Genomic DNA, 17,705 nt, shown 5'->3' with positions numbered 1-17,705 from the left:
CTTAGATAGAGTTATTACCTTAGCACCAGGTCCAGATCTATGAAGTTCAGATTCCTCCAGGTGGGTGTTGTTTGGATCTGGCTGCTGTGCTCCACTTCTTTCTGCTGCAGGTGTTAGAGTTGAACCCTTTATGTCTCTCTGGCAAGATGTTCTGCTCCTAAATCAGCTGGGTGGGTCTTGCCTCTAGCCTCTTTGCAGGAAGTTCTGCTGAAGGGTTCCATTTTGGGCCTGCAGCCTGGGTCAAATGAGGATCCCCAGGCCCTGGGGCATCTCATTCACTCACCAGGCCTGCGCTCTGGGTCTATTTAGGATCCCGCAGGCCCTCAGTTGTCTCACTCACTCGCTGGGCCTGCGCTCTGGGTCTATTCAGGATCCGAAGGACCCCCGGTCCTCTCACTCACTCACTGGGCCTGTGCTCTGGGTCTCCATTCTGCTTCTATAATTCCTATTTTCTTATCTCAATAAGCCAATAAAGATTAAAGCCTGATATTCAGAGAATGATCCTGATCAATGCCCATTGACATTAAGTAAATCAGCCTCCAAAACTTGTCTTTTCTGATTTTGTTCTTGCCATTTCACCAGCACTGAATCCCTGAATATTATAAGATGTCATGGTACACTTGAATTCATAAGGGCTTCTACTGGGTTTAAAATGAAACTTGGAGTACTGACCAGAAGCAGAGGAAACCTTTGGACTATCTTCAATGGCTCATCCATTTCATTTCTTATTCCATGGCAGTCGGAGGAATGGCACCAAAGTTACTTTGCTCACAACAGGAAAAATGGGGCAATCTTTTCCTTTTCTGTTACCTCACTGCAACGTGAGAGGTAGAGAAGGATACCTGAACCTGGAAAAGTCTTGGCTCTGAAAGAGTATACATGGAGAAGTCAACAGCTGCTCTGTGGAATCCCACTCATTAAAGTTACAGCTGAACAGCCCTTATTTTTAAAAGTTGAACCTTGAAATAAGCGCCAACAATATGCTGTATATAGGAAAACCATTTAACTCAAAAAACTTCATAGAATAAAAATTCAAAGATGGAAAATAATACACCACATGAAAGGAACTCAGAAAAAAACAAGCATAGCTATTCTGTTGGCAGACAATATGAACTTCAAACCAAGAATGATCAAAAGTGATAAAGAAGGCCACTATATACTTATAAAGGGAAAAATTCAAGAGGAAGACATAACAATCATAAATATGTATGCAACAAATATAGGAGCATCAAACTATATGACAATTATTAATAGATGTGGAAAACCAAATAAGCATTAACACAGTTGTAATAGAAGACCTTAATACCCCATTGGCACAAAGAAATAGATCAACTAGGCAAAAAATCAGCAAAGAAATATTAGAATTGAACCAAACTTGCGAACAAATACACTTAGTAGACATTTTATGGAGTGTTTCACCCAATCACATCAGAATATACATTCTTCTCAGCTGCACACAGGAAATTAGACTATCTCATAGAATGTGCTAAGTAAATGAAAAGGTATTGAGATTATCCCATGTATATAATCTATCCATAGTCCAATAAAATTGGAAGTTAATGTCAAAATAAACTACAAAGAACTTCAAACACACATGGAAATGAAATAACATCCTCCTGAACAAACAATGGGTCACAGATGAAATTAAAGAAATTAAATAATATCTACAATCAAAAAGAAAATGCAAATACAACTTACCAGAACCTGAGGGATACAAAGAAAGCAGTCCAAAGAGGAAAACTTTAGTGGTGAATGTTCACATCAGGGAAACAGAAAGAGCACAAATGAAAAACCTAATGCCATACCTCAAGCTTCCAGAAACAAAAAAGCAAGTCCAGCCGAAAGCCCAAAGCAAGGAGGTAATTATAAGGATTAGAGAGAAATTAATGCAATGGAGACCAAGAAAACAATACAAAGAATTAATGAATCAAAGAATTGGTTCTTTGAAAGAATAAATAAAATTGATATTAACCCTAGCCAACCTTACCAAAAAAACAAAACAAAACTCAAATTCATGCGATAAGGAGCAAAAGGATGAATTCACTACAGGTCTTGTGGAAATTCAGAAGATCATCAATACCTACATTGAAAATCTTTACTCCCATGCAATGGAAAACAGAGGAAATGGACAGAATCTCAGAAACAATGAATTAACAAAACCAAATCAAGGAGGTAAAAAATTTTGAATAATCTAATATCAGTCAAAAAATTGAAAATCTAAGTAAAAATGTTAGAAACAGAAAAACCCAGGTCCTGATGGATTCCTGGATAAATTTTGCAAGAAATCTAGAGAATATTTTAAACCAATACAGAGTTTTACTTCATACTCTGTAATAAAATTAAAATAGAATCAATTCTTCCTAACTTGCTCTTGGAAGCAAGCACTATTCTGATAACAAAACCAGAGAAAGACTCAACCAAAAATGAAAACTACAGACCAATCTCCCTTATGAATATGGATGCAAAAAACTCAATACTAACAAAAGGAATACAGTAAATTATCAAGAAGATTATACACCATGACCAAGTGGGATTCACCATGAATACAGGGATAGTTTAACATATGCAAATCAATAAAAGCAATACCAGGACCTGCGGAGATAGCTCATTGGCCTAAGCACATGCCTAGGAAAGCACAAGGAACTGGGTTTGATCTCTGGTATCACATTCCATGCTGGCCCCACCCTGAGCCAGCCACTGAGTCCAGGCATGGTGGCACATGCCTGTAATCTCAGATCTCAGGAGGCTGAAACAGGAGGATCACTACAAGTCTAAAAATAAGTAAATAAATGTAATACCATATAACAGAGTCAAAGGGAAAAAAAATCACATGATCATCTGAGTAAATGCAGGAAAAGCTTTTGATAAAATTAAACACTCATGCGTTAAAAAACCCTACAGAAATTCAGAATAGATGGTTTTTACCTCAATCGGACAAAAAACCATCTGTGACAAACCAACAGACAACAACATACTAAGCGGACAAAAACTGCAAACGTTTAGTCTAAAATCAGGAGCAAGACAAGAATGTCCACTACCACACTCTTATTAAATATAGTTCTGGAAACACTAGCCAGAACAATTAGACAATAGAAAAAAATAAAGGGAATAAGGATAGAAAAGGAAGAAGTGAAATATCATTATTTACATATGACATGATACTCTACATAGAAGACATCCAAAACTCCACCAAGAGACTTCTAGACTTAATAACCAAAATCAGTAGTGTATCTGGATAGAAAATCACACTAAAAATTCAAAAGCATATCTTTACACTAGCAACAAACTCACTAAAAGAGAAATTAGGGAAACCACACCTTTCATAATAGCATCTCCTAAAAAAAGAGATACCTAGGAATCAATCTAACCAAGGAAATGAAAGACTTATACATTGACAATTACAGCACTCTGAAAAAGAGATCAAACAGAATAGGCATTCCTTACTTATGTAATTTCCATCGAATTATCTGGCCATCAGATATATCTCTCAAATACTTTCTTCACAATCAACTTATGTTTAATTAAAAAACAGTGACAAAGTTGCTATCTCTGCATTAACTACTCACTTGTGTTATAAAGTTCATAACAGGACTAAATTAATTTAAGGGACTTAAGGCTTTCCAATACATTTTCCCAACTTAACAGTTTCTTGGTTTAAACAGACAGAAAGTTAAAATATCATGCCAATTAAATATTTTCTGTTAAATAACAATAGATTTCCATTTTTCTACATTTTAATGTGGCAATACAATATATTAATACTAAATTTATAAGATAGGAAATACAAATGGATAGAATTTATATAAGTTACATGAAATTTATTTGGTAATGTTTATGTGCAAGGAAATGTAATTTAAAGTGAAAATGACAGTGTTTCTATTACTTTGTTTCATGAAATTTTGTATACTTTCCAATGTTTTTTTTCTGTCACTATTTTGTATCTTGCTGGGGAGATGGCTCAGTGGAATAGGTGCTTCCTTGGCAAGCACAAGGGTCTGAGTTCAATCCCCGGTTCCGACAAAAAAAAAAAAAAAAGTAAACAACAATGTTAAAAAAAAGAAAAAGAAAAAGAAAAGATATCAGTCACTGTAATTCCTAATGAATAGGAAAAAACATATTCCCAAAACAGTTATACAGATTCAATGCAATTCCAATCAAAAAACCATTAACATACCTCACAAATCTAGGGAAAACATTGCTAAAATTAATGGAACCAGAAGAGAACTAGAAGAGCAAAGGCAATCCTGGGCAACAAAAGCAAGGCAGGATGAACCCTGCAGACCAAGACCAAGCCCACTGCATGAGTAAGACCTTCTGCCATGCTCTTGGGAACCCTCCACCCCTCCAGAGCCAGCCCAAGCCCACCACATGAGTAACAACTTTCACGGTGCTCTCAGGACTCCTCCAGACCCAGGCCAAGCCCAGGGCCTGCAAGTGTATAGGAGAACTTTCAAGCTCCCCTCCATCCCCTGGCCTCCTCTACACCCAGTCCAGGCCTGGCATACAGGCCTGGGTGAAACTCTGCCACTGAAGTCCCTTCAGAGAGACTAGGGGCCAGAACCACCCAAATAATCCAGGAGCAATACATCTTGCCAGAGGGGTACAACAGGTTCACTTCCAAGGGCTGCAGCAGGAAGAAGCTGAGCACAGCAGTCAGACCCAAGCCAGGCACAACTGGATGAACTCAAACTTAGTAGATCTGTACCCAAATTTCAGTAAGTGCTAAGGTTATAACTGCACCAAAGCTCTACACCAAAGGTGAGAGGACAGTGCTATATAAAATGACAAAGAGAAGGAGGAAAATGCATCTCAGGCCCTGAGACCACACAGAACAAGTGCAGAGGACACTAGTAAAAGTGAGGCAGGAAGTACCACAATCTGACTTGAAATTATAGTAAAATGCTACTGTGATAAAATTAGCATGATACTGGCAAAATAATAGACTGGAGGATCAATGGAACAGATTAAAAGAAACAACTACAAACACACTCAATCACCTTCTTTTGACAAAGGGGCAAAACATGTTCACTGGAAACAAGATAGCCTTCTTAATAAATGGTGTTGGCTTTCTACATGCTGAAGACTAAAATGAGACCCATGTCTATCAACATATGTTAAACTGAAGTCCAAATGTATCAAAGATCTAAATATTAAAATGAAAACAGTAAATTTTCTGGAAAATAAAGTAGTTAGAAATCTTGACATAGTGGTAGACAAAGAGTTCATGAAAAAACCAAACTGCAGTAACTGGGATCTGATATTGTTAAAAAGATTTGCACATCAAAAGAATTTATCAACATACTGAAAAGAAAGTCCACAGAGTGGGAGAATATTTTATCCAACTGTCCTTTAGACAAAGAACTTCTATCTATAATACATAAAAAATTGAATGAAAAGGGACCCTCCAATATCAAAGACCAGTCCAAAACAGCATGTGAGATAAATACACACTTCTCAGGTAAAGAAACACAAGTAAATATAAATATTGAATGAATATGTAAAAAATATCCAACATCATCGGTCATTTCAGAATGCAAATTAAAATATCACCGAGATTCCATCTCACTCCAGAGAGAATGGCTATCACCAAGAAATGAACTGATAACAAATGCTAGTGGGACTGTGGGGAAAAAGTAGCCCTTCTCCACTGTTGGTGGGAGGGCAGACTAGTACAAACATTGTGGAAATTTGGGTAAAGATTCCTCAAAGTGCTAGGGTTAGAAGTCTTATTAGACTGAGCTGTCCTCCTTCTGGATACCTTCCTAAAAAAATTAAAATCATCATATCACAGCAATGTATGTGCACCAATGTTTATAGCAGCACAGTTGGTCATGGCTAAGTCTTGGAAACAACCCAAATGCACATCAACTGACAAATGGATAAAAAAGATAGGGTATTTTTATGTAATAGAGTATTATGCTGCTATAAAGAAAGATAAATTTGAGGCTCTTCTAGGTAAGTGGCTACATCTAGAGATCATAGTCATAAGTGCAATATATCAGACTTGCATGTGTAAATATCATATTGTTTCCCTAGTGTAAGAAACTGATAAAGAAAATAAGACCCAAAATCTACAACAGATACTGTGAAAGGGCAAGAAACTGCTCAAAAAGAAAGAACAACAAGGGATGGGTTAAAGGGAAAAGAATATATATATATATATACTGTCTTACTATATATAGATTATATTATATTACCTATATATATATTAGGTAAGACAGTTGAACTACTGCCTTGTTTTAGTTCATAGGAAAAAAATGCTTATATTGCCCAAGAAATGTGTTCCTATATCTTGTAATCTGAGCCACTACTTTGAAGATAACAATATGCAACATATTAACCATTGTTAACCTCCTGTTGTTTTGAAATTCTGTATTATTTATTTTCTCTTTAAAATAAAAAAGAAACAAAAGTTGAGCTTTAAATCATGATGTTAAATGTTACAGTTTCTGCAGGCAAACTGTGAATTCCATAGCAGACTGATCTGATCACATCTCTCAGGGAAACTGAGGTTCCTGGTGCTCCTTCCTGCTGCTTCCCAGGAAGACAAGGATGGGAAAAAAGCATGCAAAATACATTTTTTTTGAAAAATAATAAGGGTATTTGTAATTTCTGCTGTTTTGTTGGTATTTTCAAACAGATATGCACACAGATATTTTATTTTTATTTATTTATTTATGTGTGTGTGTGTGTGTGTGTGTGTGTGTGTGTTTCTGTGTGTGTGTGGCCAGCTCAGCCCACCAGGGGGTGGGGCTGGCTGGCATGTGGTGCTGGGTGATTGAACTGCTGTCCCTGTGCTTTGCTAAGCTTGTTCTAAGTAGGTGCATTAGACCACTGAGCCATCTCACCAACCCCCACACAGATATTTTATAATGTGATTTGTAGCAGTCAAGAATGAAGTAGCCCATGCTCTCTGCTGGAAGGTACAGTCAGAGGCAGTAGGATCCATTTGGTTTATACAGTGATTCCTCAACCTGTATCAGCATGGGTAACTAAGACCTACATATGTCATATGAAATACATTTTTAAGTTACTAAATGCTTTTAATGGGCTTCTAATCTTAAAAGTAGACCTTATAAAGTATGATTTATAAATGACATTCTCATAAAAATATGCTTCATCACTAGCACAGTAGATGTGTGCCAAATGAGTCCATTCCAGAATTCCCTTGGAAATGCTTAGCGCAGCTGTGGTTCTTCAGAAATATTTATAGAAAAAAGTAAAGATAACAAAGAAATAGTTTTATCTATCAGACCCTTCCTTCCTCCTTCTAATTTTGAGAAGAATTCATGACATTGATAGCACAGAGAACACTTTGTTCTATAATCCTAATTTACCCAAAAAATGCTAAATGTTCAATAAATATTTGGACATGTTCATAAAATCATGAGGGGAAGAGTAGTTGGCCCACACCATGAAGTTGTACACTAAGTTACTTGGGGAAGCAACAGAGGCTAGTCAAGAAATATTACTGGGCTGAGTCTGTACCTCAGTGGTAGTGTATTTGCCTAACATGCACAAAGCTGGGTTTGCTCTTCACCCCCCTCTCTCCCCTTTCATACACAAGAAAGATGAGGACAGAAAAGTTTGAGACATGTTAAATTTAATGTAACCATTCCCAGATATCATATTGAATTTGTTCAGACAATTCAGGTAAAAGTAGAGCACTGTTAAACAGAACTTAGTGTTATCCATGAGGGTGCATCACTGAAAAACTAGTAACACATTCCAATAAGCATAGTTCACATTCAAATAGGAATTAGTAACCCATTTTGGTGACGATGAACAGTAATAAAGGTGACAGGTTTTGCGTCCTGAAGCATTTTACCTGAGGTTGTAACCTCAGGAATACCAGCTCCCTTCCATATGTACACACACCCTGTGCTGTCATTATATTCTAATTTAGCGGTAAAATCTGATAGACCTGGAAAGACAAGATCCACTTAACAGCATAATGAAACCAAAGGGACAACTCATCATAGTTTTCATGAACCTGCTAGCTTCACACACTTGCTACTGCTTTGGAAACAATATTTCATATATGCAATAACTCCCCAAAACATAGTCACTTGTTTCCCAGAGTGAGCGTGATTATGTAATGACACTGATAAAACATCTTTGAATGCAGTAATTATGGCAAAACTGTGAAAAGAATGGTGAGAAAGCAGAAGAGCTTAACAGCATGAGCAATGATCTTCAAAGGATTTTGTAACACTGGTTTCTCTCAGTCTCAAACAACACAGTGTTAGTCTGACTGTTCTGCAAGATACCTTTCCCTTTGTGTGGTTTCATATGTTGCTAGTGATGACCGGCCCCACTTGGTGTTAAGAAACAGCTTAAAGGAAAAAAAAAAATATATATATATATATATATATATATATATATATATGTTGGTGTTATGGCTAAAAGGGTTTACCAGTATCCACAGTGATAGGCTGAAGTGGTGGCAGTTAACTTGGCAGTCAGCAGTTGAAAATGAAACTAGTGTATCTAAATACAGTCTGATTCAGTGCTTTATTAAAACCATGAAGATAACCTTAAAACTTTAGTGAAAATACACCAAGGTTAGTAAACTGTTGTCATACAGTAGATGCATGACATTAGTCCCTTGCTGATATAGTCAACTGTAGCTTTCACCCGCCAGGAAAAATGAGGGAACAGTTTGTCTGCTAGACGTGGAGGCTGGCATATGAAACATCAAGGATAGATTTTGAATTTTGTACATATTAATTTTCAATTGTAGGTGCTTCATCCTAACATAGGCTATATTATTTTGAAAAGAACAAACAACAATTTGACACTGATAGATTTGATACATTTAATACATTGATAAATTTGATACATTTAATACATTGATAAATTTGATATATTGTCCGATATAGACTGCTTCTTACTTATGATCAGTTTTAGTAAAAATTCAACCAACTTTCAAAGTGCTTTTTACAAAGGATCTCCTAGTTAGTTTGGTTTGCATAAGCAATGTGGGATGGTATATTGGGGTGCTGGGGTGCCTGTGTTTTGGATCTGCTGGTACACTCCTTCTGGACTCTTGAAGTAGGTTGTTTTTCTTCAAATATATCTGGCTTGATGTAGCAGGTAACATGCAGACCTGACTACATGTTTTAAATTACATTATTTCACTGTTTAATGTAAACTTGGTTTTAGAAAGCATATGTGCCATTTTGCATAAGTACGCTGCCCCTTAAATTCTGGAGTTCTTAAAAAGTTGTAAGTGGTAACAGAGGAGCCGGAAGTTTTCTAAGTATGGTAAAATGTATTGTCTTAATGTTGATCTAGTTTGACAGAGAGTAGAGGCAGGAGGTTTTACAGAAATAAATGCATTGTAAGAATGTAGTTTTAGAACAGATTAATACTGGTGGAGAAAGTGCTGCTACCTTCCTCCCTCTCCCCAGAAGACATGAGAGTGTGGTAAGCAGTTTAATTTTTAAGGAGCTGGTCTTGAATTTAGTAGTTTTTAATTCTAAAACAAATCAATGTTTCCATAAATTCTGTCATTGGTTTTTCATTATTATTTAGGGTTCATATCAATTTGGTAGCAATTCAATTTTATATAGTGTTTTAAAAGGTAATTATAATGGCCTTTTTAATGTATTTATTACAGGGTCTACAGCTTCTCACTACACAGCTCAGACTCAGTGATCCTCCTCTTTTCAGCCTCCCACGCGCTGGAATTACAGGCATGTACCACCATGCCCAATCTTAATCACCCTCTCGGCGCACCCTGGGGTCAGGGCCGGCACAGCATGATGAGGATCAAACTCCGGTCCCTGTGTCTGCCTAAGCAGGTGCTTTAATCTGCTGAGCTATCTGGCTGGCCCTGTAATATCCTTCAGACAGTAAAATCAAGAAACAAGAATATAAGGAATAGAAGAATTGTCCTTTGAAAATATCCATGATGTATCCTGATATGTAAAGATGTCCCTTTAGTGTTAAAAATTGAATTATTTTCATATTGTATCATAGTCTGACCTTGAATAAGTCTGAGTTACAGTATTTGTCTGTATATCTAGAGAAACTAAAACAATTGAAATGTTACTTTAAAAAATGGAACAAATTGGTCACTGTCTGTGTTGCCCCCTACTGTATTTCTTTTGAAAGAATTAACAGCATTGACAGGATTTCCTGTCTGCTTCTTGTACTATGGATAACCACTAAGAAGATAACAATGTACAATGTACTAATTATTGAAAATGTCCTACTAATCAGCTCTGAAACTGTCTCATTGATATTTGTTTCTCAATAAAACAAAATTTTAAAAAACGAATTAACAGCATTTTCCTGTTGTGAAAGTTAATTCCAATAATATTTTCACATTAACCCAGGCATTTTTTCTGTATTACTTGCATCCCCAAAATATTTAATACAAGTGGATTTTTTATGGCTTGAGCATGGAGAGATGAAAAGAATGACAACTTTATTTTTAATTTCTAAAGCCATAAAAGATTGCTTTGTGGCTCACCAATTCTAAATTCTTACTCATAGTGACAACCAATGTCCATATGTTTCTCTCTACTATAAAAACAGTCTATCTGTTGTGTCATTAAAAGAGTAAAAACTGTTTTAAAAGATAAAGATGCAATTGTCAGTCCTACATGCTTCTCTAATGGATAAGGAATAACTTCAGATTATGTTGCAGTTAGCATCACCTGGTGCAGTAAGTCCAGACAGGTGTCCATTGCCCAGGTGAGTGACCCAAGCATCTGGACTCTTCCCTTCCCAAAATGCCTTTGTTCTTTCCAGGTACCCTTGCTGTGTGACTTGTTTCCCTATTGGATCAACATTAACTAAACACCTATATTTGTAACCCTATAAGCTGGGGCCAGTTTGACACTCATTGTTGCCACAAAGTGACATTGCTGTATAAATTACCCCTGTAATTTATTTGCTGTATAAACGGTTTTCAATGGCCACTCCACTGAGGACTCCTCCTGGAAATTTGGGAGTTATCCTTTTCTCCTATTTCCAATAAACCTGTCTTAACTTCTTGCATTGGCTCAAAACCTCATTTCTCAATATTTTAGGACCACGACTTTGGCACACTTTACATCTAACAGGTTGGGGAATTATATTGGAATCTCTATAAGCACAGAGCAAAACTTCAGCTAATCCACCATAGATTAGAAAAGAAATATTCCCAGTAGAAGATCATTTTAAAAATCTTACACACAGGTAATTCTTCAAGTCCTCCCATAAGAAATTATAATTAATATTTGTGCACTCATCAACAAACCTTGATATTTCTAAATATTTTGTGTATGTTATAGAAGATTTAAGCAATATCAAGGAATACAAATAGCTTGTTTCATTTACATATCACTTTAGGGTTCCATTTTACTGTTTAGTAGTCGTATGCATTGCCTTTTCCTTATCTGGCAGACTTCTGGCACTATGATGATTTTCTGTAATTTTCATGGGCTTGTTCAGTGAATCATGCTAGTGTTCTCTATTGCTGAAGAGTAAGTAGATGAGCCTAAAATGATTTCTAAATTTCACAGCCACAAGGTTTTTTTTTTAGAGTCACTTACATTTGATTAGATTTGGATAAATTGTGTCCTGATATATCTGGATTATCACATGCTATGATATGGCCCAGATCTTCTTCTATTTTTTCATTTTTAATTTTTTATATTTTAGGGAAGGGTCTACAGGGTGTTCAGGGTCTCACTACTAGATCGGACTCATAGTGATCCACTTGTTTACAGCCTCCCAAGAGCTGGGATTAGAGGGGCGCACCACCACTCCCAGTCTCAATTGCCATCTCAGTACTCCCCAGAAGCAAGGCCGGCACAGCAGGCCCAGGGATCGAAACTCCAGCCCCTGCACCTGCTTTTGGGTGCTTTAATCCTCTGAGCTATATGGCCAGCCTTTCTTTTCTTTTCTTGTCTATTCTTTTTTGTATCAGATCTTTTTGGACCTCAAATACCTGAGCATGACTGCATAAAGGGAAAGAGATCACTTTCTGTCCTTTACTATTGGTCAGACTCATGCTTGCAGCTGTTTAATCTTTCCAATGTGTTGTATTATATTTAAGAACTTGGGAAGTGCAGAGTTCACTGAAATAATCTCATTCCTTATGCATGACTGAATGTCCACTCCTTGCAGCCTTTATACTTGGTCCAGATGGGAATCCAAAGCACTGAACTAATGTACACTCTGAAATGTATCACACTTGCAAAATCTCTTGTGACTACCCGCTAAAGAAAAGAAACAGATCACATTTAAAGGAAAACCCATGAGAATAATGGCAGATTTTTCTTCACAAACCATCAAGTCAAGAAGAGCATGGAGCAAAGTACTTCAAGTCTTGCAAGAAAACAAATTCCAACCCAGACTGATCTATCCTGCAGAACTATCTTTCAAATATAATGGAAAAGTGAAATATTTCCATGACAAAGAACAACTAAAGAATTTCATGATGACAAAGCCAAGCCTACACAGACTACTAAATGATGTTCTAGAGAGATGGCAAATTGATCACAGCCCCATGAATGAGAATGGAAAGAACCCGCCAAATAGGGCAAACAATCAGAGGAGAATTAGAGGTATACAGTAGTAGTCTTTCAGTTATTCTTTTGTGTTCAGCAGCAGAACATTTCCATTAGCACACTCTACAAATGCACTTCTCTTCCACCCTATGTGTCATGATTCCTCTTGAGTCAACAGGGTGGATTTCAAAGAAATAGCTGTAGCTCACTTCCACAAGTGAAACCTAGCCACCGGTAATTGTCACAGTCATTATGCATGTCCACAATACATTAGAACTTTGTGTGATATCCTATCCTCAAACTGTTAGAAGTGCTGATCATTTATTTGCCATTCCAGTATTTATCTTATGTTTTACTCTTAGTGCTTCTTTGCTATCATGAAAACTTTTTCTTAGTTCAATTGTTTTGAAACATTTAATTTTTTGAATATTGCTTAATCTTAATTTTTGTTGTAAGAGTTATACTGTATCTTTGACTTATAATTTATTTAAAAAGACATTGTATGATATCTTCTCCTAGTATTAGAAACTTTAAAAAGTATATTTCCATTTTCTGTTGACTTAAAAAAAAACAGAGGCTTGTACCTATGTTATTTGCTTATTATTTCTTGCCTATAACTTGTAATATGAGAAACTACTTTGGCAATAACAATACACAATGTACTAACCATTGTTACTCTCCTAAAATCTTGTTTTGAAATTTTGTACCACTGTTTTTATTTTTTTTTCTTTCTTTAAAATAAAAATAACTGATGTCAATAAATAAATAAATAAATAAATAAATAAATAAATAAATATTAAAAAAAGAATCTCTTGTGGCTACCATCTCCCCCACTCTCCAACTTTTCGTCTCTTTTTTTTCCATTTAATTCACCTTGGGTCCAGTTTAGAAAATTTCTGCTCACCAAATGCAGGGGAAGAGTGAAATACAGTTTTAGAGACACAATGTGCTCGTCTGCCTCTTCTCTTTGGCATAAAAAGTCAGCAAGTTGCCTTGTATTCACCTGAAGCAAAGCACCATGCCAAGACTGGGTCTTGGGATAGTGTGTGACTACTATCACTCCACAATCAATCCAGGTGGAGTCTTTTGTACTTTTCCCCACTGCTAAAGAGACAAACTACCTAGTAAATATTATTTAAGAAATAGTATCTGTATCATCCTATGCATTTATGCTTACTAGCATGAGCATATTCACCATATGAGTACATCTTTGCCTCTCATCTACAACTTTTCATCTCTATATATAATTACCTTCTGAGTTTAATCCATTGCAACACTAAATGTCTTTGTGGGTAGGGGAGGCCACATTAACTTAGTCTGTGAGTGATTAAAATAAGTGAACAGTACACCAATAGCTAAGAAAATTGTGATTATCCTACTTATTCTATTGTTTAAATCATTTATTCTTCAACTAACTACTTCTAATGTCCTATTTTCTCTTACTGATAGTGGCCTATACATTTTCTATCAGTACTTTTCTTTCTTTCTTTCTTTTTGTTGTTATTTTAGTACAGGGTCTACAGGGTCTCACTACACAATTCAGACTCATGGTGATCCTCTTATTTTCAGCCTCCCAAGCACAGGGATTACAGATGTGTGCCCCTACACAGTTTCAGTTGTCTTAGCATGCCCCAGTGGGACAGGGCTGGCACAGCATGCCAGGGATCGAACCCCAGTCCCTGCATCTTCCTAAGCAGGCACTTTAGTCCACTGAGCTAAAGTGCCCTCTATCAGTATTTTTAAGTTACAAACATACAAAATTTTGTCACTGAATTTGTCCATGAAATTTGCCTAATGAAATATAGGTAATGCAGCAAGTAATTTCTGCCTGATCTTTTTAGCCTTCAAAATATGATATTCATTAAAAAATACATGCAAATATCTCCCAAATTTAAGTAAAAATAACTCAGACTTAAGCACCCTGAAAAAGAACACATTCTCTATTTCAAACCACAATAACCTTGTCTTTATGTTTACTGAAGAACAAGTCTTTGACTTAATGATGGCATTGCTTTCCTTCTCTATGTCTACAAACTCGTCCCCATCTGCTACTCCACCTACATCCTTCTTTCCTTCATTCACCTGAAAAGAAAAAGAAAGATGTTTCAACAGTATCTTTTTCTCATATACCCCAAATGATATGCAAATTAATATACTATAAAACCTTATGAAGGTAATCGTGCTGTATTCATTTAAATAAAACCAAGCACAAAGTATTTACCCCAGTAATCATCTACCCTGGAAAAACCAGACTATGTAGACAGTCATGTCCAAGAATTTTTAGTCATAACTTTGCAAAACCAAAAGTTGACAGAACACTGCCTTGTTCTGTGGAGTTGGTTAGAAATGTGTCAACAAAACTAAAGAAAAAGGAAGAAGTAGATGAATTATAAGCTCATTTTGTTGCACTGGGTAAGCAGGATATCTGACAGTTTAGACTGTCAGAATGAGAGAGAAGGAAGAGTTTGAGCTGTTCCAAATGTCTTTTGGTCTGAAAATTATGGAAAAATAGAATTTTCTTTAATAGAGATGGAGGAATCTGTGGTGAGAATTGATCTAAGAGTCATGGTGAAGAGAGAGGAGGATCAGGAGCTACTTGCTGCACAAGTTTGGATAACATTTCCGGACATGGAGATGTCAAGCAAATTAGAGCTATGAGTCTGAAGTGCACACAGGACTCTAAGATAAAGGCACCAATTGAATAATAAATGCTAAACAGTACTTAACGACATGAAATTAGATCAGCCTACCTAGACAGCAAAATATGTACAAATATAAACTGAAAATGGGATGTAGAAGACAGGAAAATAGGCAGAACCAAATGAAGGAAGGGGAAGAAGTTAGGAGAAGGGAACCTCAGAGTGACTACTTGGAAGCCCAGTTAAGAATGAGGTGTAAGGGAGGAGTGAGTGAAATCTTGAAGGTTTTAAAATGATGATCGATATGGTATGAAATTTTCCAAACAACTTTTTTGTCAGTTTCAATCAAAATTAGAAAAGATCTGGCACATGTGAAAAATAGCCTGAGATATCTAAAGTATTAAGCAATAGAATCACTTAATCTGTGTAAGTCTGAGCTGTGGCAACTTTTCTGTTTACAGAGTGCAGTGTTTCATCAGAATTTTAGTAGGGTACATGCAGAATTAGTAACTTGCTATAAATGAAGATCAATTTGTTTTCCTAGGTGTCATGTAATTACATAAACAGTGTGGTAACTATAAACTTTAGTTTGTAGTTCAATTGTTCACAGTGGTTGTATAATCAAAATTGTGATATCGTGGAGCATGCCTAGCATTACCAAAACTGCTTCTTAAGTAGTTGTCCCAGGTATTAGTATCAGGGATACTATAGAGATATCTGAAAATCTTCCAATTACTTTGAATGAGTTTGTACATGTCATTAGGGAGTCAGTGTATGTGTGTGTGGTATGTTTCATTTTGATCTCTTACCAACTATTTGCATATTGCTGTGGGAGAAAAATTGAGAATTGAATAATTTAATGACACTACATGTAAATACAGTGCTGCTTGAGAATTCTAGCTTCTTAATACACAGGAGAATCATTCTAGGTTTCCTAAGCAAGTTTTCATTTCCATTTTCTGTGGTCCCTGCTTGTTTCAAATCTTCAATCCTTCTTTACTCCCCTATTATGTCTCAAAACTAATAAATCCATATGATGCAAACTTCCTTCCCCCACCAAACTTGTACACCCAGGACTTACTCCCATTGATTCCAGCCCTTCCTATTTGTGTACATGATGGTGCTCTTCTATAAACAGTGTACTCCTGTGGCAATATTCTGGATGCCCCCTTATTCTAAGACTTCTGCCTCAGAATATCTTTCTTTCCTGCATCTTCAACTTCTTGCTTTTCACTGTCCTGTTCACATCACCATTTAACTTTCTACCATCTTTTTATTATTAATTTTAAAAAATCTTTTATTCATTTATCTATTTGCTACAGGGTCTTGCTATACAGCTCAGACTCGTAGTGATCCTCCTATCTTAGCCTCTCCAACACTGGTATTACAAGGGTGTGCCACCACACCCAGTTTCGGGTCCAGCACAGTGCACCTGGAGTTCTGGGGCTAGCATGGAGTACAGTACTGGGTATCGAACTTGGATGCTTGAGCTCACCAGTCAAGCTCTTACACCACTGGCCTATCTTCCCAGTCCGCAGTTTCTACTATCTTAAAAAACATGAACACAAATCTTCTATAAATCTACGTTTTCTTGCAGTTGCCTCCTATCATCCTCCTCTGTCTCAGTCAGCATTTTATCAAAAGTGATTCCTCAAGCTACATCTTCTAACTGCACTTCAGTTCACTAGGGGTCCAGCTCTGCTTCTGCCACACCATGGAAATTATTTATCAGTGAATTCTTTGTTTCTAAATTAACTGTTTTACTTTTCACGTAATTGAATACTTCAAATATTTGGATTTTTTTTAGTTAAACACTCCACTATTTGGCTCCTGAGGAATTACGTTGACTCTTCTAGTTTTCTCCTCTTATATCATGCATTCCTTCTCACTTTTCAGGTTTCTCTGCCTTTCCTGAGGTGCTTTTCTTCCAGGGGATCTTGTCTTAGGCTGTTGTGCTCCTCACTAATACGTTCTCCCTGGGCAGGCTCATGCACTGTCTTAGGCTAAAACTACACTGCTACTGATATCTTGGCCCATGTCTAACATTAACAGAAAACACATAAACATTAATAAACTTAAATAAAAAACATCTGCTGGGAGACAGAATCGTTATGGTACTAATATTCTTTCTATTATCATTAATTTGCAAATCCTAATAGGAAACAAGTCAACATAAGAGAAACATGGCAGTGCTCCAATTCTATCATAGTAAAATAGAATGTAGATGACTGGATTTTAAACTTCAAGATAGAAGTATGTATTATGGTAATAGGAGAAAGGAAAGAGTAAAATAAGTTCCTAATTTTTAGTTTTGCTTTTGTATTTACAAGTAGAGTAAAATAGGTAAATATTTCTATTTGGAGGTCATATCAAAGTTTAAATGTTTTCTCATCTTTTTCTTGTTTACAATATAACTTTGGCAGAGAAAAGAATGAGCCTACCAAGTAATTCATTAAATAATTTACATTCATTTCTAATCTTACAAGAATGTAGACTGAAACAAAACCACACATGATTACTTGTCACGGTGGAATGTATGGTGCATCCCTTTACCTGAATA

Source organism: Octodon degus, unplaced genomic scaffold (assembly GCF_000260255.1).
Source record: "Octodon degus isolate 3935 unplaced genomic scaffold, OctDeg1.0 scaffold00169, whole genome shotgun sequence".
In the NCBI taxonomy this organism is placed as follows: Eukaryota; Metazoa; Chordata; class Mammalia; order Rodentia; family Octodontidae; genus Octodon; species Octodon degus.
This window is presented reverse-complemented; position numbering follows the sequence as displayed.